This window comes from Peromyscus californicus, unplaced genomic scaffold (assembly GCF_007827085.1).
Source record: "Peromyscus californicus insignis strain IS unplaced genomic scaffold, ASM782708v3 Scaffold_20__1_contigs__length_68692818, whole genome shotgun sequence".
NCBI classification, from domain to species: domain Eukaryota; kingdom Metazoa; phylum Chordata; class Mammalia; order Rodentia; family Cricetidae; genus Peromyscus; species Peromyscus californicus.
In genome coordinates, this window is record NW_026294503.1 from 5,195,831 (window position 1) to 5,219,012 (window position 23,182).

Below are 23,182 nucleotides of genomic sequence, written 5' to 3' on the forward strand. Positions count from 1 at the left end.
GACATGCAGAGGTCAGCAGAGTGTGCACGATTTTCATCCTGTTTCAGTGTAGAACGACTGAGTATAGTCCGGTACTCCAAAAGGTCTCTGAATATTTAAAGATAAGGCTGTAAGGGCATAAGCAAAGCACAGCACCTAGAGCTGCAAGTGGGGAAGCCAGAGAGCCCGGTCCTCTCTCCTTTCCCTTCCTCCCACCCTGTCCCCACCAACAGCAGATCCTATTGGAGACTAAGAGCACATGCGTCCCCACCAAGGTAAAGCTAGCTCCAAATGCTCCACCGGCTGCCAGATGTTATCCCCAACCTCATTCCAAATTCCCACAGCTACTGAGTGGGGCTCTGCTCTGAGCTGTCACATAAATGGCATTTCATTGAATCCTCCTGTGAATTCCATAAGGTAAATGCTATTATTCTCCCTGTTTTTATAGGTGAGAAACATGAAGCCTTAAGACATGGGTTCTCAGCCTGTGGGTCACAGCCCCTTTGGCAAACTTCTGTCTCCAAAAATATAAATATGATTCATAACAGTAGCAAAATTATAGTTATGGCGTAGCAAGGAAAATAATCTTGTGGTTGGGGGTCACCACAACATAAGGAACTATACTAATGGGTCACAGCATTAGGAAGGTTGAGAAACCACTGACTTAAGAGGTTAAGTTCTCAACTGAGGTTCCACATACATGGCAAGTCATCCCAGGTCAGGCTCTATACCCCTGGGACCCCTGTCAATGTGCAACCAAACCTTCCCGCTGGAGCCTGTACTGTGATATGAGGTGGTGGTGACGGCTGTAGACGTCATCATTTATGGCCACACTCTGAGGGGCGGCACCTGCGTGTCTGATTTGTTAACATGTCCCCAACATTGCGTGTGGATCAAGGCAGGTGGTATGTACTCAGCAAATGAGTCCTGAAGGGGGTGGAGGGAGGGGTGTGTGGGGGAGCAGGAGGGAAGAGTCGGGAGAAAATAAATAGTGTGCTTAGCAAAATAGATAGATAAATAAAATGAATAGAAACATATAATTGGTTTTTTGATTTTTGGTTTGGTTGGTTTTTGAAACAGGGTCTCACTACGTAGCTCTGACTGTCCTGGATCTCGCTCTGTAGACCAGGCTGGCCTCAAACTCACAGAGATCCACCTGCTTCTGCCTCCTGAGAGTGTTGGCACTAAAGGCGTGCACCACCATGCCCAGCTAGGAATGTATAATTGTACGACACTAAAGCCTTGTCTGGAATGTTCTGTCCCCTGAAGAGATGCAGAGGCAGTTCCATTATTCAGGGAATAAAGGAGCCATGACCAGGAGGGGCAGCCATCTGTCACATGCTAGAGGCCAGTCAACCAGGTAACACAAGGCAGCTTTTCATTCCAGAAAATTCCAGGAGTGAGGGTGGACGGAGGACACCAGTGACTGTGAGCAACACCAGGGTGGAGTATTTCCAGCAGTACTCAGAGGGAAATTTCCAACTTTTGTTAAAACCTGACAAGGTCCTAAGGCCACCTCTGCTCCAAAGTGTGAGGAGAAATGCACCTCATAGCAAGAAGGAGTTAATGATGAATCGATTTCACTCTGCCAACTCCGCACTTCTAGCAAACGCCCAGTGCCGGCGGCAGTGATGGAGAAAGGCAACGTTCTTTCAACATGCAACAAACGAGCAAATGAGTGAGAAATGTCAGGAAACGGGTCTCAGCAGAGGGCTCAGCGGGTAAAGTACCCGCTGTGAAAACATGAGGACCTAAGTCCAATTTCCATCACCCACAGAAAAGTCAGCTGCCACTGTTCACATCTGTACCTCCAGCACTGAGGGGAGGCTGACAGAGGTGGACCCCCCAGGCTCACTGGCCAGCCAGTGTAGCCCATCAGTAAGATCTCAAATCAGTGAGAGACCCTGTCTTAAAAAATAAGGTGGAGCGAAATAGAGAGACAAACCCTCTGTCAACCTCTGGTCTCCACACTCACATACATGCACATGTATACCCACATCCAAATGCATGGGCAAGAACACCCACACCCACATGCATGCATACTCACATCCACACCCACATGCATGGGCAAGGACACCCACACCCACATTTATGCATACTTATACCCATACCAACATGCATGCATACTCACAGCCACACCCACATGCATGCATACTCATACCCACCAACACACAATTCTTTTTAAAGAAAGAAAAACATCAAGAAATGATTAAAATGTTACAGAAGATGAAAGTGGGGGTTTGTAGCTTTCACGGAGCCAACATCATGCCAGCAACTAAACATAAAAGCTACCAGAAAAGGACATGGTCTCCACAGAGAAACCATGGTATACTCTTGGTTTTCTCCATCAGGCCAAAGCTATCTTCTTTTGGAGTCTACACACGCTACTTTTGAGGTCGCTGGAAGGAGTGTGGTCAGGCTAGAATGCAGCAGCATTTGGGCAAACAGTGCAAAGCTGAGCGGAAGCAGGAAATAAAAGAGAAGGAAGGTGCATCTGTGCAGTTACGGGGACTCGGTGGCCCACGGTCGCCTGTCTTCTGGAAGCCGACCTAGTTCCCAGCCAGTCTCACTGCTGCAGAAGACTGTTGTTCCCAGGATGCTGGAAAGGAGAAACTCATTTTGTGTGGCTTTTAACCTCACTTAAGGAGCTGGAGAGAGAGACCCAGAGACGATGACGAAACTGGACAGAGGCTGGGCGGTTCCACATGGTGACAGGGCAGTAAAGCACTCGGACTTGGCTCATCTCCAAGCTCATAACCACAGAACCCCTTCCAGGTCTCACAAGTACCTCGGCTGAACCTAACTGATCGGCTCACAGGAAAAAGGAAGGAGAAGGCATGCTAGCTGCTGAGTCACAGCTGTGCCTCGGCTTCTGGCACAGGTGGCACTTTACAGAGATCCGGTGCAGAATGCAAATATTTTGGTTCCCACTGCAGAACTCTGGCATGGCTGCCAGTCAAGCCTTTACTCTGTGGGCACAGGAGAGCTGCCCAAAGTTTTCAGTAGGGCTGGGCTCAGATCCATGAGAAACATGGGTCTGGAGACACACAGAGAGAAATGACCGAGATGGGCAACTCTCTAGATATGATGAAAAGTGAGGAATAACCGAAAGGACTGGGCAGCAGACATCTTAGGAAGCAAGACATCATCCACTTGAAATACCTGGCCCTGGCACGTGGAAGAGGGGTCAGCTTCCCCGCAAGGAAGGGCTGGGGTAGATTTCACTTGCAGAACAAATACAAGAACTTCTGGTGAGTCTCCCTGTGTAAAAACAGAGCAGATCACCTTCGAAGGCTGTGAGCGCTGGGCGGTCCTCAAGCAGGCTGGAATGAGTGCCTGGGGCGGTCTCAGTCCATCTGAAGCCTGTTATTACACGCTTTCACACCGCAGGGCTAAAGCCCTTCTAAGTCAGTCTGGGTCACATTCATCCTTAAAAGCTCAACCCAAGTCTTATCTCCAAGGTACTGTGGGCTTTTACACACACACACACACACACACACACACACACACACACACACACACCCTTTTCTGAGGGAAGTACATACCACTTGTATCATTTACATGGCTTTGTTTCATCTGAACAATCATTTAATTCTTGTATCTCAATTTCTGAGAGAGAGAGGGGAGGGGAGAATATGGGTACGGATGCCGTGTGTGTGTGTGTGTGTGTGTGTGTGTGTGTGTGTGTGTGTGTGTGTGTGTGTGTGTAGACCAAAGGGGAATCTCGGGCATCATTCCTCAGGCACTGCCCTCCCTTTTCTTTAAGACAGTCTCTCACCGGCCTGGATCTCACCCCACAAGTGAGACTGGTCCCAGGATTCCCCTGTTACCCTCTCGGATGCTGTGATTCCCGTCCTCCCTGCCACACCTGGGTTTGGGGGCTGGAGCTCTGGTCCTCAAGCCTGATTCGTGAGCACATTCCTGACTGCTGTCTTCCAGCCCAGTCACTCTTCCGAGGTTTACCTCTGGCATCACATAGGTCCCTCGGGGTAAAAACTTCAGGGCTCTCAAACTAGCCTTACAGGCAGGAAAAGTCCAACTTACTCATTCATTGCCAGACTTCCTCAGCGTCTGCTCTGAGAAGCTGCAGGCTTTGGCGAAAATTTCTGTGCACACCGACACGAGAACCCCGTGGGCTCTTTAAGATGTCTGATCCTGATTATTTCATTTCCTGATTATATGTGCTTGTATTTCAGTTTTATTGAGCTAAATATTTCTTCCAATTAAAATAGAATTCTTCCACAGTATATTTTTAGAGAAGAGGGCAAGATGAAAACTTTTTAATTAAAAACATTTTATTACCCATCACAAAACAAAAGCAGTGACTAGGCCGTAGGACGTCATCCAGAAAGTCAGCTGCTTAAGAGGGGATTCATTTTCTCACAGCTGAGACAAACAAGTGCCATTAACACAGCTCGCTTCTCCTCCCACCAAGAGATGTCCGTCCTTTGTGGATAGTTGAGTTCAAAGCCTGTGACAAGTCAACATGACTTTCAAATGAAAAGATCACAAAGAACTCTTCCGTGCCAGAGGAACGTGATTGGCTGTACCTAGTGAGCAAGAACCCATCTACCGGGGAATTCCTCTTCCTAAGTGCTGCCCTTGATGGAGACAGTTTCTCAGTACTAGTGCTAATTTCACTGTTATTTTATTTACTCTCCTTAAGGAGCACACTTCATTCCAAACACCAAAGCCAAAGCCATTTGATCTGCCTTAGGACACTGCCACATACCAACTCCTTTTGGTACCTTGGGACTGAAGAGAACCCCACAGCGGATATCTCAGACCTTCTTTGTGTGTAGAAAGCCAGCGTGTGAGCATTTGGGCTCCTTATAAAAGGCTGTAGCCTTGAAAATTCCTGTGATCTCTTTACATAAAAAATTTTATATGCCATTTCCATGGGGCCCATGTTCTGTGACCTCACGTGTTAGCACATGTCAGAAACTGTAAAAGGGTCACTAGATACAAGTCCTTCCTCCCACACCCAAAGATAGCCCACATGGACCTACAGAATGAACAGAGTAGAGACAATTCCATTTTCAGGGAAGAAAGAAACAATAGAATAGACCGTTCTGTATCCACAAGGGGCCAGATTCTACAAGATAAATAACTCTTGAAACAAACTGAATTCTTGTTTTAGCAGGTTTTCCCTTCTGAGCACATATATCACAAAAGTTAAACCATCTCTACAGACCAGTCCTTCTGCTTTAGGTGGCAATAAACATCAGCATCTAACTGATGGGCATGTTTCCTCATCCCCACCCCCCTACCTCCACCCCCGGCCATCTCAAGGACTTTGCCAAGGTTTAGGAGAACTAAATATCTCTCTTTAGGAAAAATTCTGAATATCTTATCTCTCCCATGCTCCTTATTTTGTTTTTTAAGATTTATTGTTTATTTTAAATTGTGTGTCAGAGGGGTGGGGGTGGGTGAGTAGGGGATGTGTGTGTAAGTACAGTGCCCACAGAGGGCAAAAGAGGGCCTCAGATTCCCTCAAGTTGGAGTTAAAGGCAGTTGTGAATTGCCCAACATGGGTGCTGGGAATGGAACCTTGGTCCTCAGCAAGAGCAGCGCATGCTTTTAACTGCTGGGCCACCTCTCCCATCCCTTCACTGCCATCTTCCTCCAGATTTTCACCATTATGCCATGGCCTGAACAATGCCATAAAAACAAAGTCTCAAGCTCGCTGATGACTTCTGTGCACTCTGAATTTTCACCCTTATCCTATTGGAGGGAAACTTGTATTCAGTTTGATGAGCCTGTCTGATGAGCCTGACCTTGTGTGAAGCAACTAACTAGAGCAGTGTCTATCCGCTGTGATGGACAGCTTTCCCTGGTCCCTCTAGATGAGCAGTGTCTATCCGCTGTGATGGACAGCTTTTGCTGGTCCCTCTAGATGAGCAGTGTCTATCCGCTGTGATGGACAGCTTTCCCTGGTCCTTCTAGATGAGCAGTGTCTATCCGCTGTGATGGACAGCTTTTGCTGGTCCCTCCAGGTCATTCTCTAATCATCTCCAGTCTTCTCTATACCCAAGAAGGCTGAATGTTATAGAATGTAGTAGCAGGCCTCCTTGTCTTCTCTATGGGTCATGGTTAGTATTTGCCATGAAGGAGCTCTACAGTTGATCAGAAAGAAGAGATCATTTGGCAATCTTCCTGGCAGGTGCACATGTCATTCTGTGAAGGCATGGCCACTGACCCATGTCCTCTCTCCCCTAACATCCTGGTGTGGTTTCAGTCATAGGGGGTGTTCTCTGGATGCCTCATATCACAGAAACACCTTCACAAATAAGGTTTAAATTTGAATTATTGTTTGAGTGTATGTCCCTTTCCTGCAGGAGTCTGCAATGTTATTTGTCTGGTATTCTTCATAAATGCCTCTACCTGACATTACTAAAAACCATGTACACAGAAGGACCAGTGAAAGAGGAAAGAAATCAACTGGTTATTTATTATTTATAAAAACAGCCCATTCTTTATTCCTCGGACAGTTCTCTATCTCAAATTCTTTAAGCTGTCTAAAGATTTTAATGCCAAAATATCTCTACTTAATGGGAACCATGGTTTACAGGTAGACATATTCTAGCCTGTGGTTTAATGACATAAAATAGATTTAATACAGCTCATCATAGCAATTTATGTCATTGGGGTAAAGAGTATTGTGTATAGAATAAGTGACAGGAAGCTTTAAGAATAGAAGTAGAATCCTGCTCTACAGGAGAGGTAATAACTGTGGAGGTTTTAAGTGAAAGCAACTTGGAAGTTAATACAGAAACTATTCAACTGTTTCTAAATGACTCAGAAACAACACTCAGAACCCCAGGAGATCAGCAAGTGCTGAGGGACGCTCTCTCCATCCATGGAAAGGGCTCACCAGACTCTAACAATGTCCTCCCTCTTCAGTGCTTTAAATTCGGGACAAGACAGGAGCCATGGAGCAGGGTTTTAGCAAGGCGGAACCCATTTGAAGAAAGCATGGTACAACACTCCCTTGATTAGGTTTCCTTAAGAGCTAGGTTAAGAGAATGTTAAAACAAACAAACAAACAAACAAACAAACAAACAAACCCAAAAACCAAACCAAACCAAACAAACAAACAAAAAACAGTGCTGCCCTTGGACCCAAAGAACGGTATCTCATGATTGACCATGACTTCCTGGGATAGCTCTACCATTAGGCCATTATGTTTGTGACACAGTTTCCCATGTCAGTGACAGCTCAAGTATCCCATGCACTGGGAGACTGGAAACATCTCCTAGACACCAGCCCTCTTAGTGACCCATGATGACAAAAGTCATCAGTCAGACTCAGGAGCAAGGACCTTAGAGTACTGTGTATGCAAAGACCCACCCAAAGACTATCTACTGTATTAGGGTGTTAGAAAATTCTCTAAACAAGGTTATCCCTGTATTCTCCTTAGTCCTTTGCTGTCATTTAACCCAGCCTCAACTAGGGAGGACATTCTCAGAGCAGACGCCCAGCTCTGCCTTACCTGGTTATTATGAAGTGCTTCCAAACTAATTAAGGACACTAATCAAGCGCCAGAGACTAAGTCTAGTGGGGGCAGTGTGACATGGCTCCTGCTTCTCTACAAGCCAGAAGTGCCAGGCCGGTAGCTCAGGAGTGGGTTCCATCTGCTCTGGGTAAACTGGGTTCTCTTACCCTCGCCTTGCTGAGTCCACATCCTGCTCCCTTATCCTATGAGCGTGTCTGGAGACACTCAAAGGTGCATTTAAAGAGCGAAGAAAAAGTCATCGCATGGACACTTTGGTTTTTTATTTTAAACATGTTGACAAATTCCATGTCATTTCTTCTGTCTGTGGTAAAATTGAATTCCCTTTCTTTTGAATACAGTTGCCTTTAGTAACTTATGTCAAAAAAAAAATCAAATGTGGTAGGAACTGTGGTGTTAATTTACCAATTTGGATTAAAATAGCTATAAAACACCTCTCTCTCTGTCTCTCTGTCTCTGTCTCTTTCTCTCTCTCTCCCCCCTAACCCTCACTCCTTCACTTTTGCAAGAACAACCAAGCTGTATGAAAGCCAAGAAGCCGTGGACAGGTCTACACAGAGAGGAACAAATGTTCCCATGACCTTCAAACACTCAGCTAACAGCCAGGACAGACTTGCCATTGAGGTGGTCATGCCATCTAGGAAGTGGATCCTACAGCTTCCAGATGAGGCTGTGTGGAACAGAGCTGAGCCTTCCCATCGGGACCAGTGTGGATTAGAGATGGTAAGACACACAAGTGATGTTTGTGCAAGCTAGCGATGCAGCAGTAGCTAACCCCAGTGCCGTGTTGTTAGATGGCCCTTATCCAGAGAATGTGCCATGAGGCAGAGTCTATGGCTTTTGTCCTTTTCAAAGCACAAGGAGTCTAAATATAACCCCCAAAGCAACTGTAACCTTTTACCACTTGAGACACTGTCCATTTTGAAAGCTAGAAAAGTCAAAGAGGAAAAGAGATAAAGATAAGGTCACTGGGAATGGAGAACAGGGTTGATAGACGCTCCAAGCCCTACCCCTCCTCCTTTGGACCCCTGGGACATTTCCTTCTTCCCAAGCTGTTTATTTTTGCTGGCAAGAGTATTTGTACTCAATATTTATCCCTAGAAACACCATGAGGTCAGATTCTGAAAGCACCCATTCACTAGCATTCAAGGGGTGGAAGCCGAGGCCCCGCAGCTTTCCTGGCTCTTTCCTCTCAAACCGACTTTGCACAGGCCTGCGGCATGAGTCTCTCATCTATCTCTCATGAGGGACAGGCCCGCCCTCCCTTTGGCTGGCTGCACTAAGCCTGGTTTCTGTTGCTCATCTTTCACAGCACCATGCTTTCACCTTACCTGTTGCATTGCTTCCAAACTGCCTTGCTCCCACCTCTGAGTCATGCCACACAAGCCCTTTCTTGCCTGCTCCTTTCACCAGTTAGCTTTCTCACAAATTCCTGTTCAAGCCTGATTGTGATTTTTAGAAACAAAAAGCAGAAACTAAACCCTATCCAGTATAGCTGACAGCAGTTCCAATCTCCATTTAAACTCTGTAACTTTGATAATAGTCCACTCAGTGGATCATACAGAGGCAACTGTTATAGGTCCTTGAAGGACAGAGCCAGACCCTCCTGCCTTTCACCTTCTCCCCATCCCTCCAAACTCACCAACAACCCAGCTGAGTATGGAGACTCGACTTTATGCTAAATGATTTCTGTTGTATTAAATCAGCTAAATAACTGTGGCACATTCTAACAGAATCTCTAATTGGACAGTTTTGAGCAGAGCTAGACACTCGGATTTAGTGTGGGGCAGAGGTGAGAGTCACTCCACACTCCTGAAGTCCTGTTAGATATGCCCAGAGACATCATAATAGAACAGATCTTAACGTTTCCCAGCACTGAACATTACCTGTGTTAACTGCGCACAAGGAAAGGCATAGAAAACATTTGGTATAAACCTCCCTCTTATAGATGAAGACAGTAAAACACAGGCCCAGTAATGAGCCCATAGCAGCTGGTTATCAAGAGAAATGGCCTTGACCTCAGGCCTCCTGCTACCTACCCCAACATTCTTCCCCTGCAGAAAATCAGGTGAGTGTGGCTTGCCTCAGTCAGTGCCCCTCACTGAAGAGCAGGATTTAGCAGCATTTTAGACAGAGTTCTGAATGATGTTTCCAACATCAGCTTTTACAGTGAAGAGTCACCTTGCCAGACATTTTCTTCTCAAGCAAAAACAAAACCAAAAAGAAACAAAATGTCTATTTATTTTTCTGATGGAGAAAAAGGGTGTCCCTATATCTGACTTGTAAGCAAATTTTGCAAAAGAAAAGGAATTCTTTGAGTGTTGCGTCACACAATGTCCACACTGAAAAACATGAACCAGTCAAGCAGCAATACACAAGATGAAAGCCGACAAAGTGTTAGAAGCAGAGAACCCAAGCAGAATGCACACATTTACTCAAGAAAATGCTTTTTAAAAAGCAACTTAAGTCACTGGCCCTTTTCTTGGACACCTTGTCAGCATCCCATCAAGTCCTTTTCCACTGGATGTACAGCCCAGATTCTAAGACATCCTTCCATTGACCTCACCAACTCCTTTCCATTGCTCCCCAAACAGCATAACAATAATTCACACTGCATTAGGCATCTAAGTAACCCAGAGAGGATTCATGTATGCAGAAGGATATGCACAGCTGTAGGTGAACTCGACACCATCTTGTATCAGAGACTTGAGAAGTCGAGGATTTTGATATCTGAAGGAGGTCCTAAAACTAATTCCTCTGGATGCCAAGGACTGACTATACATCCAAACTGCAGGATACAAGAGTTTAAAAACTAGACGTTAGAACCAGACAGTCTCTGTCCCTCACGGTATGACATTAAGACAGTTTCTTAAAACATTTCAAGTCAGTTTCTCCATTTAGAGCAAGGACACGATGATGTTAAAACATAGAGCTGTGGGGCTTGGGTGATGGAAATGGTGAAGAGTGTGGGGTGGTGCCTGGCCTGTAGAAAACATACCAAAAGTGTCGCTGTTATTATAGTTAGCTGTGACGGAGACTAATGTATCTGACTATGCAACATCCCCTCCTGCTTTTAAGGGAGGCATACCCTTGTTCATCAACTCAGCTTTGGAGTTTGTATTAGTTACTGTTCTGTGGCTGTGATAAAATACCATGACCAAGGCAATGGACAGAAGGAAGGGTTTATTTGGGGCTCACAGTTCCAGAGCAATAAGTGTCTATCATGGCAAGGAACTGTGGCAGCAGACAGCGATGTGGTGGCACTGAGGGCTGAGAGCCTATATCTCAAACCACAAACATGAAGCCAAGAGTGGCGGACACAGTGCAAGGCTTTAGAAACCTCAAAGCCTCTTCTCTAGTGACACACTTCCTCCAGCAAGGCCTCCTAAGCCTCCACAGTAGGACCAAGTGTTCAGATGCCAGAGACCTATGGGGGTGCATTGTATTCAAACCCCCACGGGTTTTTTCTCACTGTGTTTTAAACTCAGCATGATTTGATAGAGCAGAAGAGAAGTACTTTTGGAGGACTTTCATTAGATGTTCTTTGCTAAATACAGCCAACGCTGGTGTTTTCTCATTGGTTTGGATAGTGGGATGTTTATTGTATGTGATGGTATACTGAGACCTTGATGGGAACCCAGCTTTTATGTGGGCAGCATGGCGAAGTGACAGAGAGAATATAATTTGGAGGACATGGTTTCAGATTTATAATATGAACAGATGATTGTGCAGTGGTAAATATCGCTGAACAGGGCACAGAACCTTCAAAGGGAACTAAATGTTCCTGCCCTTTGAAAAGTTTGTATCCAGAGCCCTGGACATGTCTTTCCTCTTTATTGTAGCATTCATTCATTTAAAGGCAAGCAAGAAACTTGGAGCACGCAAGATGCTCATAGAAGCATGCTTCATAACATTAAAAAAAGAAATGGAAACAGCCAACCAAATCATAGCCTGTTGATTTAACAGAATGGTACGACTTTGCTTAACAAAATAATTTTGCAACTTGAAGAAATGTTATAATACTACCTTGTAAAAACTCGGGATACTAATGCTAATTCTGGAGCTCTCCACATTCAGTTTCAAGGACACAGAAAAAAAAAAGTCATTGCTTCTATCTTAGGCTAGGGCCAACCGGATGGCATGGCAGGCTGGGGCACCTGGCGCCAAGCCTGATGACCTGCACGTGCCCCTCATGGTGGAAGGATTAAAAAGGACTACCGAAAGTTGCCCTCCACACACACACTGTGCCAAGCCATGCCCGGCTCCGCCCCCAATGCACACAAATAAACAAATACTTAAAACCATGGGTCTGCACTCCACAAGATGAAATACGTATGTGGCACTGTAAATCTGTCAAGAACCCATGGTGAGGGAGCTCGAAGGCCCCAGGAGCGAACCTGTGACTACCGTTCTGCTAACCGGACGGAGTCAAACTGCCCTCAAATTCCTAGCTTCATCAGTGCCGCTCTCAGACCTCATCAGAACAGTTTCCTTGTTCAGTGAATGGTGGTTTGCGCAGAGACTCACAACTGGTCAGAATGAAGAGCCAGAGAAGTGCTCAGCCACGTGGCACATCTACAGCGGGCTCCTTCTTCCCAAGAGTCAGGAACCACCTCAGAACAGGGGGATGGGAAGACTGTGAGAGCAGGAGGTTGGCAAGGACGAGGGGGGAGCTGTCCTCTGCCTGTGACGTGACCACTGCGGTCATGACCTCTGCAGCTGGGGTCATCTACACAATGTCCAGTCAGTCAACATCCAGAGTGGAGTGGGAAGGGCTCAGGAACCGTCCCCCAGCCTTACCTGGCAGCTATGGACAGTTGGTGGCTTCTGGGGGAGGAGGAGTCAGCTTTCTCCAAGGGTAGGTCAACCAAGCTCCCATGAGTGGATGGTCCCACACCCCGCAGTCTATGGGCCCAAAGGCAAGTCAGTGGGTTATTTTTTTTAAACAAGAAAAGGACATGAAGTTGGGGGGTAGGATGGTGGGGTTAGATCTACAAGTGGTGACTATATCTATCTCCACTGACTATCTCCAGTGACCCCCTGGAGAAGATCATAGGGGGTGACTATGATCATAGTACCTTGTACGAAATTCTCAAAGAATTAATAAAAATATTAAAGAAATCTTGGACCATAGCCCCGTTGTGGATGTTTCTCTGGTTAAGTCGCTTTCTTCTCCTTGTTTTTAAACCCTTTCTCTTCCTCAGACAAAATGACTATGTCAATCTCACCCTCATGAACCCAGATTCATAACACGTGCAGTTGCCCACCCAGGTTAGAAAGTGTGGCCCGGATCCTTTTTGTTCTCCGGGTTCTAGTGCAGGAAGAATAAAAAAAGGCGTTTGCACTCACTTCTCTGGTGTCGAAGCTTTCTAAAGTTCCATAGTCCCAGACAATCAGATTGAGAGGGCTAACAAAACCTTTCACAGCACATCTTTTTAAATACCAGCCGGGCACACCTGGACCAGCAAGACGCGGACTGGGCACAATGCTTTCGTTGAGAGCCTTTGTGAGTCCTGAGCCCTGTACAGCTAGTCCTGGCTTTGAATGTAAGGAACATGCCGGAAAAGGAGAGAAGCAGAGAATCTAACTCCATTCACTTGTCACTCATTCACTCCACAAGGGAGCACCAATCATCTGCCAGACTCTGTCATGGGTACCAATCATGTCACAGCCTCAACTTACAAAGTGCACAGAATAGTTCATTCCTGCCAAGGACTCTGAGAAAGTGCTGGCCAACAAAGGCAGCACAGCTGAGCCAGCGAAGGGGGTGGGGCGTGGGGAGCTTTCTAGATCAGCTTCAAGTAAAGAGGTGGGAAACAGATGAAGATTAGGCCCTGCTGAGATTCTCTTCATATATATTTTATATGCGTGCATGCATCTGTGCAATTCGAATATGTGTATGCATATGTGTGTGTGCATGTGTATGCAAGTGGGTACTGTGGGTGTTGTTTCAGGGTCTCTCACCGAGACCTGCCATTCACTGATTCTGCTAGGTTGGCTGGCCAGTGAGTTCCAGGGATCCTTTTAACTAGAAGTACAGGTATGCATCACCATGTCCAGCTATTTTTAAAAATTTTTTAAACACAATTCTTTATTGATTCTTTGGGAATTCCCAGTACCTTCATATCTGTCCCTCACCCCTGCAGTATGCCCCCCCCAGTCCTCCCAAATTAATTAAAAACAAAACAAACAAACCAACCTTCATTCTTCCATCTTCCCAACATCTCCTCATTCATCCTAGTAACATCGGGAGCTGCGGTGTGTCACTCAGTATACCCTTCTGTCCAATCAGTCCCACCCACAAAATGCTCACTGCAATGAGTCATTGGTCTGGTTCAAGGTCTCTGACACACCATCATCACTGAACCCTCACCGAAACTCCTCTCAGGGATCTGGCTGCCACCCTGAGTCATGGAGATCCTGCAGCTATCACTCTGTAGGACCGGTCCCCTCATGAACTCAAGCAGGTCATAGATGGGGCAGATGTTAGGGTGGGCCAACCCAAGGCCCAGATGTGGGTCTGGGTGATAGCTGAGCTGGTCTGGGCCACTGGGACTGCCTTTCCCTGCCCCAGGTGAGAGGCATAGCCAACCATGGTCTCAGGTGGCTCTCCAGACCCTGGACATCCAAGCCCCTGGTGGCAACAGAAGCCACAGCCATGTCTGGCTTTTTAAGTGTGTTCTGGGTATCGAACTCAGGTCCTCAAGCTTTCGTGACAAGTACTTTATTAACTGAGCAGTCTCTCCAGATGTCAATATTCTTGTTTCCAATCCATATTCTCTTAGACATCATGGCTCTGGGGTAAGCAACATTTCTTAACAGAGCCGCCAGCAACCATCTCATCAGATGATACAGGGATGAACACAGAAGAGAGCAGACACGCCAACATCCCAGGGCTGCCTACCACGGACAAATGCTAACCTTGCCTTTCTGATTATCTCTCACTTAACAGCAATAGTGCCTTCTGCCATCTAGCTTGGCTTTAATTTAGATCCTTGCAGGGCAGTGGTAGGAAATAGCTTGATTTGGAGCTTAGGCAGAAAGGAAGACATGCTTTGTGATTTTTTGAGAATGGAAAGGACAAGAGGAGTCATCTTTGAGGGGCATAGAATGGCTAGCATCCTATTTTTTATATAAAATATCCACCTCCTCAAATTCTCCTGAGCCCTAGCCTAACACAGCAAGTTGGAGAAACTGAGTGTAGACAGCCCTGTCACAGACAAGCACCATATCACCGTGGGCTCTCCACCTCTCACAGAGACACCCCCAATCTACTCACAACTGTGAGCCCCTTTTGTGTCGCATTATATTGGACTTGAAAGGAAAAGCCAGCCTTGACCTATCCAAAGGCAACCCTGCCGATACAAAAACACTGGCCTTGAAACTCTCTGAATAAGGTTTCAGAAAAACAAAAACCAATTCTGCAGGACTTCAGCTATCTGTGTGTCTGAGTTCCCTTATCAGGCAGGCAGGAGCCCTGGAGCTTTGGGAGGGCTAAAGGAGGCACAAATTCCTGATGCCAACAGAAAGAAGTAAGCAAGGCAGGACCCTAAGGAGACACGACCACGGAGTACAGAAGCATGTGCAGAGGGGGTGACTGTGAACAGAGGGACACAGGCACCAAGCAGACAGGAAAATGGAACACGCCTGTAGGATTTTGCACAGGGGCTCTCTGGCTGAGGCAGGAGCCCTGGGAAGCCAAGAACCATTCCATACACCACCAAACACCATCGAATGTAGAGGAGGTCTCTTGAGAAGGCCAATCTGTTTAAAAAGTCATCATCAACATGTCTCATGGAGACTCGCCATGACATTTGTCAGCAGGGCCAGCACTGCTCTGTTTCCGTTCAAGTACTGGACTGGATCCCAATTTCTTGGGATGAGAACTTGCTAAAGTAGCTGGCTTGTGAGTCATGTTATACGCAAAGTTCTTATTAAAGCCCCACATGGCAATATGCCCACATAATGAAAACCACTAAGAACTGAGCCATATTAGCAGTGAGTGTGGCCAGGGACTGTCTTTCACTGGAGCAAGATGGACAGGCAGACATGATGGCTGGTTCTAACCCAGTGACCAAGGGGCTCATTCTTATGCCCCTTCCACCCTTTCCACTTCCTCCTTTTCCCTTCTTGCCCTGACCACATGCAGCTAAATTCTCTTAAGTAGAAGTGTAAACATTTTTCAAGGTCAAGTGAAATTATGAATTTCCATTATTAAAATTATTGGAAAGTTAGAATTTGGGGCTGCCAAGATGGTTTATTGGATAAAGACACTTATCACCAAGCCTGATGAATTAAGTTCAGCCCCCAGAACTCACTGTAGCACATATACACACGCACACACAAACACACACACAGACAGACAGACAGACACACACACACACACACACACACACACGAGTACACCAAATGAATGTAATTTTTAAAGCTAAAATTGTATTATTCACAAACATTGAAATGTTAAAGTATCCTAAGAAATACTAAATACATGAAGACAACCAGTATATGATGTATCAACAATTGAAAAACAAGACCAATGAGACTGTCCTTGCCTTTTGCGACACACAGAAAAGACGTCAACTGTACTGACCCATGCCATAATGGCACAAATGGCTCACACATCAACCTGACCAGCCAGAGAGACTTGAGCGTGGACATTAGCATCTGTGTCTAGGTCATAAGCAGGGGTAAAAATGGATCGGAGTGAGGGTAAATGAGTCAATACACAGAAGACACTCAGAGAAGTTCGGGGGAAGGGTCACTACATGTGTGACCCCAGGGTGGCATACTTACCACTCCCGTCTTGGGAGCTAGGTGGCACACAGCCTCTACCCAAGCCTACCATACACCAGCCATTTCCTTGTGTTTACTGCCCCATCATTTGCTGAGTTCTCTCTGCGTACTAAGTGATGTGTCTGCCAAGTAATTTCCAAAGCTTTTCTAGTCTAATCATCAAGATAGCCCTATGAGGTGACATCTTCTTACCACCACCATGATAGAATGGAAGAAATGAGGCGGGGAGGGAGTTCTGTCAGTACAGTGCCTGCTCATAAGCACCAGAACCTGAGCTCAGTCTCCGTGTGGAAAGCTGCATGTGGTACAATGCTTGTAATCCCAGTGCTGGGAGGTGGACACAGCAGGAGCCCTGGGGCTTGCTGGCAAATCTGCTAGCCTAACTGGGGACCCCAAATTCCTATTAGAGGCTGTGCCTCAAAAACACAAGGTGGATGGCTCCTGTGGAACAGCATCTGAAGCTGACCTCTGCTCTCCACATGCACACGAGTGAGCGCTCACACACACAGAAATAGGTGAAGTTAGGTGCAGAAAGTGTGAGTAATTTACCAACGATCGTCCAAGGTGGCTTTACTCTTCGGCTCAGGCTCTTGCTAGCCACTCTACCTATGGTTGACAACAGGGGCAATGGGAAAATTCATCTTTAGATTAATGAAGTAAGATAATCTATAAGTGCATTCTACAGCAAACCACCCCTTTGTTTCAAGAATACACAACCCCCAGCCGGGCGATGGTGGTACACACCTTTAATCCCAGTACTGGGGAGGCAGAGGCAGGCGGATCTCTGTGAGTTCAAGGCCAGCCTGGTCTACAAAGTGGGTCTCAGGACAGCCAGGGCTACCCAGAGAAACTCAGTCTCAAAAAAACAACAACAAAATAATAATAATAAAAGAACACATGACCTATGTGCATTACCCCAACATTTTCCCTGATGCAGCAAGTATTTGGAATGCCACACCCCTAAACTAGCAAGGTTTATCACTAGTCCCCCATCAGCAAAGACCTCTGTGTGACCGCACCTCCTAGTGACAGCAACTGCTGTTAGTTAAGTAAGTAAACATTGATTAGGGACAGAAAGGACAGCGCAAAGTTAACTGCTAATTGGCTAATGAGCCAGTGTCCCTAGGAAGAGCATCGTCAACCAGCAGGGACCAGGACATCCATCTGCAGCCTTCGGAGCGTTATTTGATGTCTAAGGAGTAATAGTCTTTGCTGAGACGACTATTTTAAGCCAGGAAGTTCCATGGTGGGAAGCAAGCAGAGAAGGATGACTCCGACCCAGAACTGGGAAGGGTCAAGTCAACTCTGAAACCCCCTCTCCTCTTAGTCTCACGGCCAGCCCTGCCTCTTTAGGACTGAAGACGGCTGTGTGTTTGAGGCATTTTGCATCTCCTGAGCAAGAGAATACAAATTTGAGGCAAGACAACAAAACACATGCTAGAATCAAACTGGTTAGAAGCCTTGGTTCTACCACTGACCATTGGGTAAATTACCCAAATCCTTTACATCCTCCAAGCATGTTTTCTCATTTACACAATTAGGACATGAATAGCATCTTCCTTATAAGATTGATGTGGACAGTAAACGTAGACCACCTCCCAAGAACTCCAAAAACAAAAGGCTCAGGACTGATTGGAAGCAGCGACAGGGACATGGGCACTGGTGTGAGTGCTGTGTTCTTCAAAGCAGCTGCGTTAGGACTGTCTCTAAACGGAGCTTCTCCCCCAAAGCTTCCTTTGTTTCAGACATACTCAGAACTTCTCTGGAATTGCCCTCAGCACGAAAATCCTTGCTGCTTCCTTTCCTGAATGATCATTTGGAGCCAACTGTGGTACTGAGAAGTGCATCCTTTTGGCCACACGTGAGGAATGAAGGCCCCAGTCTGTCTCCAGCTCTATTACTTCTCACCTACTATTTCTCCATCTTCTGCATTCAGAACCTCATGGCTCCTTGGCACAGCAGCACCACTCTGGCTCCCAGGGCTACCCAAGGCCCCTGCTCCTGATGGAATGTCAGAGCCTGGTTTCCATGATCCATACAGAAATAATCCCATGTATCTGCCAAGCCCCAGCTTGCACATCAACACTTCCACGAATCTTCTCTGGCACTGAGCTGTTCAGTGATTAAGAACACAGATATGGGAGTCCAGATTCCACAGGACAGGGCTGAAGAGAGGCAGGAAAGCTCCCCAGTGGCCTCATTGCCTGACTCCAGAGCCTCTTCTGCCATGAGTCACCAGCTTAGTGACCCCAGGGCAGCTACCTCGTATTCCTAGGTCTCAGTTCCCTCTGTAGGTAATGGCCGCTTCCAAGATTTATTTTTCAGATTAGGAAAAGCACTAGGGGAGTGCCCTATAAATGTTTGTCTAATGAAGTCCAAGGCCCTCATGTCTTGGCAGGGTGACCAGGAATGCTTCTTCAACCGTGTTGCATCTCAATTTCTTTACTTTAAAATGAGAGTAAGAAAAATATCACCTACTTCCTATTGTTGGAATTAAATAAAATAATGCATGTAATTTATTTAGTGTATAATATATATAGAAACATATATTATAGAATTTCAACAAAATGATATGCCTAGTCAGATATGGTGGTGCACCTGTAATCCTAGAACTCGGAAGGTGGAAGCTGAAAGAGCAGGAGTCCAAGGCTGGCCTCAGCCACACAGCAAACTCAAAGCCAGTCTGAGCTAAATGTGACTCTGTCTCAAAAAATAACACAGGAAAAACAAAAACAAACAAACAAAATGGCATGTTAAAAAGTAAAAACAAGGGAAAACCTTTTCTTAACTCTATTACAACACAGACCGAATTACGATAGCTTAACCTGGGAGTTCCCTGGAGAGACGCTGGAGAGTTAACTTTTCTACTTTCACAGCAAGGCAAATCCAGCTTACAAGCAGCATGGGAAAGGGGACCTGGAACTCAAGCCAAAGCCACAGTTTGTAAAAGCATGACTCACAACACAGACAACTGCACAAACCAGGACATGTGAGATGAACTAAGTCCAGAGCCGTAACACCAGTTCATTCAGGCTTGCTGCCTCTCGGTGTGACTGCAGTAAAACCCCATCACAGCTCTGCAGTTACATATCCAAACACGAGACCTCTGACTGTTCCAGAAACTTCCTAGTCCACAGACTCTGACCAGTCTTCAGTCTAAACACTGCCCATGTTCTTCCTAACTCCACAACATTCCAGGGCATGCATCCTCTCCTGCTGCAGCACAATAATAAACCCAGCTTTGTCTATGATGGTGCGTTCCCTATAGTCTTTCTTGGTGGGACTTAACACATTGTAAATGCCAAGGGTTTGATACAGTGCCAGATATTAGGTAGCTATGCAGTAAATTATACCTTGAATTAAGATTGGAGTAATAAGAATTTTATAAAACATGCAAATTCTAAAAAGAGCCATTTTTTAAAAATATATCAGTGGCCTCATCAGCAAATGGAGGAGGACTATGTCCATGGTTTCCAAGCTGTACACCTTACAGAGCTATGTGAACTGGAAATAGATAATAATGGATGCAATTAAAAGCCTCATTGGCCCTATACACTTATAGCTCACAAGCACAATGCTTGCCATCCAGGAAATCACAAGCTAACCAAGGACACAATGTAAGATCATCGAGGTGGCCTGTTTGTCCTTCCTACAGCACCTTGCACTGGGTCTTGCCCATAGCATTTGCAAACAGAGACTTCTGGTGTTTACAGATAGAGGACTTTATTATGTCAACTGTGACCGTAAACTGGATGAGAGTTTCTAACAAGAGACCTGGCCTGATACACGTGAGGGTCCAGGAAGTCCATTGATGGCAGTTACAGGGGATGCTGTGAGCAGGCAGGCTGGCTAGAGGCTAGCGCTAGAGCTCCGGCCAGGGGAAGGGCTCTGGCCACAGAGCTAACATGAGAAAGGGAATGGAATCCTCTGAAGAACTAAGGACAAGCATGGTGACCAGCTGACTTTGAGGGAACTCGAGCTGTGCTGCCTCCTGACAGGAACCATCTTGAAATCAAGCAAAAGGCACTGAGAAGGTCAGCGGCCTTCTACACATTGGAGCCCTCACCCACAGCCATAGGGTTCAGACTCTTAACTCGGATCACAGACAGCTAGCATGACGTAGCATCAGCTGCCCCTGCCTGCTTCAGTCAGGTCAAATCAAGCCAACAGCAAAGGTCATAGCATCAGCTGAGAGTAAGCAACTGTGAGCCACTGATTCGTTCTAGCTACGTGGAAAGCAGTGACAGTTTTTTCTGTAAAGCATGCTAGACACATTTATTTTTAGCTTTGTTTAAGATTTCAATTGAATTCATTCAAGCAGTGAGAGTCAAAGACCCTTGACCTCTGCTTGGGCAGGCTGGCCACTAGAGTGAGTCGCGCATGAGCTTATGACCATTTTCTAACCTTTTTACTCGATATTTTCATGGAGACAAAGACAGGCCAGGCACCCTTTCCGGGCTAAGGAACAACAAAAGCAAAACTTGGCCTAGTAAGAGTCTACATGAACGTACAGCCTAAAGAAGACCAACATTTTAACAAGCATCCTTTTTGTCTTCAGGAACTTTACGTAAAGGTAGCTTTGCCTAAGTGTCTATCACTAACATGGGAGGGGAACATCAAGTTATTTAGAACAAACAAACAAACCACAGTAAATGGAGGCTGGCAGGCAGACGCATCAGCACCTGGAGAGCACTGATGTCAAGGTCTCTCAGAGGTCACCTACCAGGAAAAGAAAAATCTGATATGAATTCCTTTTCCTGGGGCTGTGCCGCCGTGGGTCACTCACTGAATGCTTGGCTGAAGAAGAAACCTTCAGGTCCCTCTCCTAAACCGCCACTCTAACCCCTTCTGTTTCTCCAAGGCTCACGCCAGGTCTGCAGTGATCCTGGGCCAACGTTCTCTGGGAGATGCCGAGGCATTGAAGTTCACGCTGATAGGAATGATATGCGCCGGGCGGTGGTGGCGCACGCCTTTAATCCCAGCACTTGGGAGGCAGAAGCAGGCGGATCTCTGTGAGTTCGAGGCCAGCCTGGGCTACCAAGTGAGTTCCAGGAAAGGCGCAAAGCTACACGGAGAAACCCTGTCTCGAAAAACCAAAAAAAAAAAAAAAGAAAAGAAAAGAGAAGAATGATATGCGGTGCTGGTTACCCCTCGGAAAGGTCAGGAGTCACGACAAAACCCAGTATCAGAGCTTTATTAGGAGGAGGGGGCAGAAGAACCAGGCCTAGGGGAGACGCACACACAGAGAGCAGAGAGACAGAGAAGAGATAGTGTGAGGGGGGGACAGAGAGAAAGAGCAGAGAAGGGCGGAGGGGGTCTGTGTCTGACTTTTCAAGGCACAGGTGGGCTTAAGGAGCTACACCACACATGCGCAGATTACATGACCACACCGAGCTCCCGTAATCACCAGTGTGCACTGATGATGTAAGATGCAAGACCCCTTGCCTAGCTCCTGAACTGCATGTGCAGTCATGCAGCTGGAGCGTGGCAGAATCCCAACATACTCCATGTGTGTTTTCAAATAACCTGCAACTAGGGTAAGAGAGAGCACAAATCTTTTTTTTCCCAGAAATGGGTCTTTCCATGGCTGAAGCATTTGGGTCTATTTTCATTAAATATTTCTTGCACAAATAACCAATGGACAGCTGGAAATGATTATTTAGTAATTATATTTAGCTCTAACAGAAACAACCCATCAGGACAATGACAGCACACTGGCAGCGATGGCCATTTGAACTCTGAAAGTGCCAGTTGGGGCCACTGCTGGACCCCCTTCTTCAGAGGCCTTACAGGTTCCTTCAGCCTCCGTATTGCTAAAGGATGCCATCAACATACTGAGAGGCAAAGCAACTCGGAGACACAGGGCTTTTATGAACTATAGCCTCAACAGGTTAGGGAAGAGGACTTGGTTTTCAAACCGTAAAACTGCTCTTCAAAGAGTAGGTTTGCTTATTAGTTTACTACATCCAGTTTGCATTTCCTCCAAATCTAAAGTTACAATAATCTGGACCAGGAGAAATGCTGAGTTACCAAGGGCCAGTCAGCTGGCATTTGGAGGGGGTGTTCTGTTACAATGGGCCAGTCAGCTGGCATTTGGGGGGGCGTGTTCTGTTACAATGGGCCAGTCAGCTGGCATTTGGGGGGGCGTGTTCTGTTACAATGGGCCAGTCAGCTGGCATTTGGGGGGAGTGTTCTGTTACAGTGGGCCAGTCAGCTGGCCTTCTGCACACCCCTCAGGTCGCCTTCCCTGACTGGTGCCATCCACACTCCCATGTCCTCTTTCTTTTCTTGACTTTCATCAATGGAAAAACCACCCACAGGTGGGAAGAAGGCTGTTCCCTCGCTCTCCTTACACTGAAGGGTCTGGTAACACCCAAGTCCCCTCACCCACGTGGCTTTGGCCCAGTGATCTTTGCTTGTGATTACAACCCTTATTAGACACCCTTATTTGTTCTTTCACCCCTTTGAACCAAGATAAGAATGCCTTCCCACTCCTGCTGATTGCTGGTTGGATTCCCCACCCCCACCCCGCGCCTCTATTTATTTCTAGGACCCTGCCCACAGGTCTGAGGTAGTCCTTTCACTGAACTTTCTTCATTCAAACCCTGGGAAGGAGTCTCCATCCTGCCAAGGTCCCAGTGCGATCACTTTCAAGATGAATGCAGAAGGACTTCTCTCCTGGAGAAGCCAAGGGACGAGACCACACATATGGGAGACATGCATTCTGGGGTGGGGTGGGGGTGGCCACAAATCGCTACAGATCCTTGTGTTTGGGCAAATGTAATGTATTTAATGTCAAAAATGCAAACACAGATTGATGTTCAACCTTTCAAGTTTCTATTCCTCGTCCACTCATTCCCACTGTTCAAAACCAAAACACCACAGCAGAAAACACTG

The 23,182-nt window shown here is 46.4% G+C and overlaps 1 protein-coding gene across 1 annotated transcript in view; it reads right to left on the bottom strand.

Annotated features, from left to right (window-relative positions):
- Ncald (neurocalcin delta) overlaps positions 1–16,855 on the bottom strand; it is a 250,376-nt gene extending 233,521 nt beyond the window's left edge. Inside the window, exon 1 of the mRNA XM_052747635.1 lies at positions 16,835–16,855. The gene's annotated coding sequence lies outside the window, so the exon portion shown is untranslated. The remainder of the gene's footprint in view (positions 1–16,834) is intronic.
- Between the last annotated feature and the right edge of the window lie 6,327 nt (positions 16,856–23,182).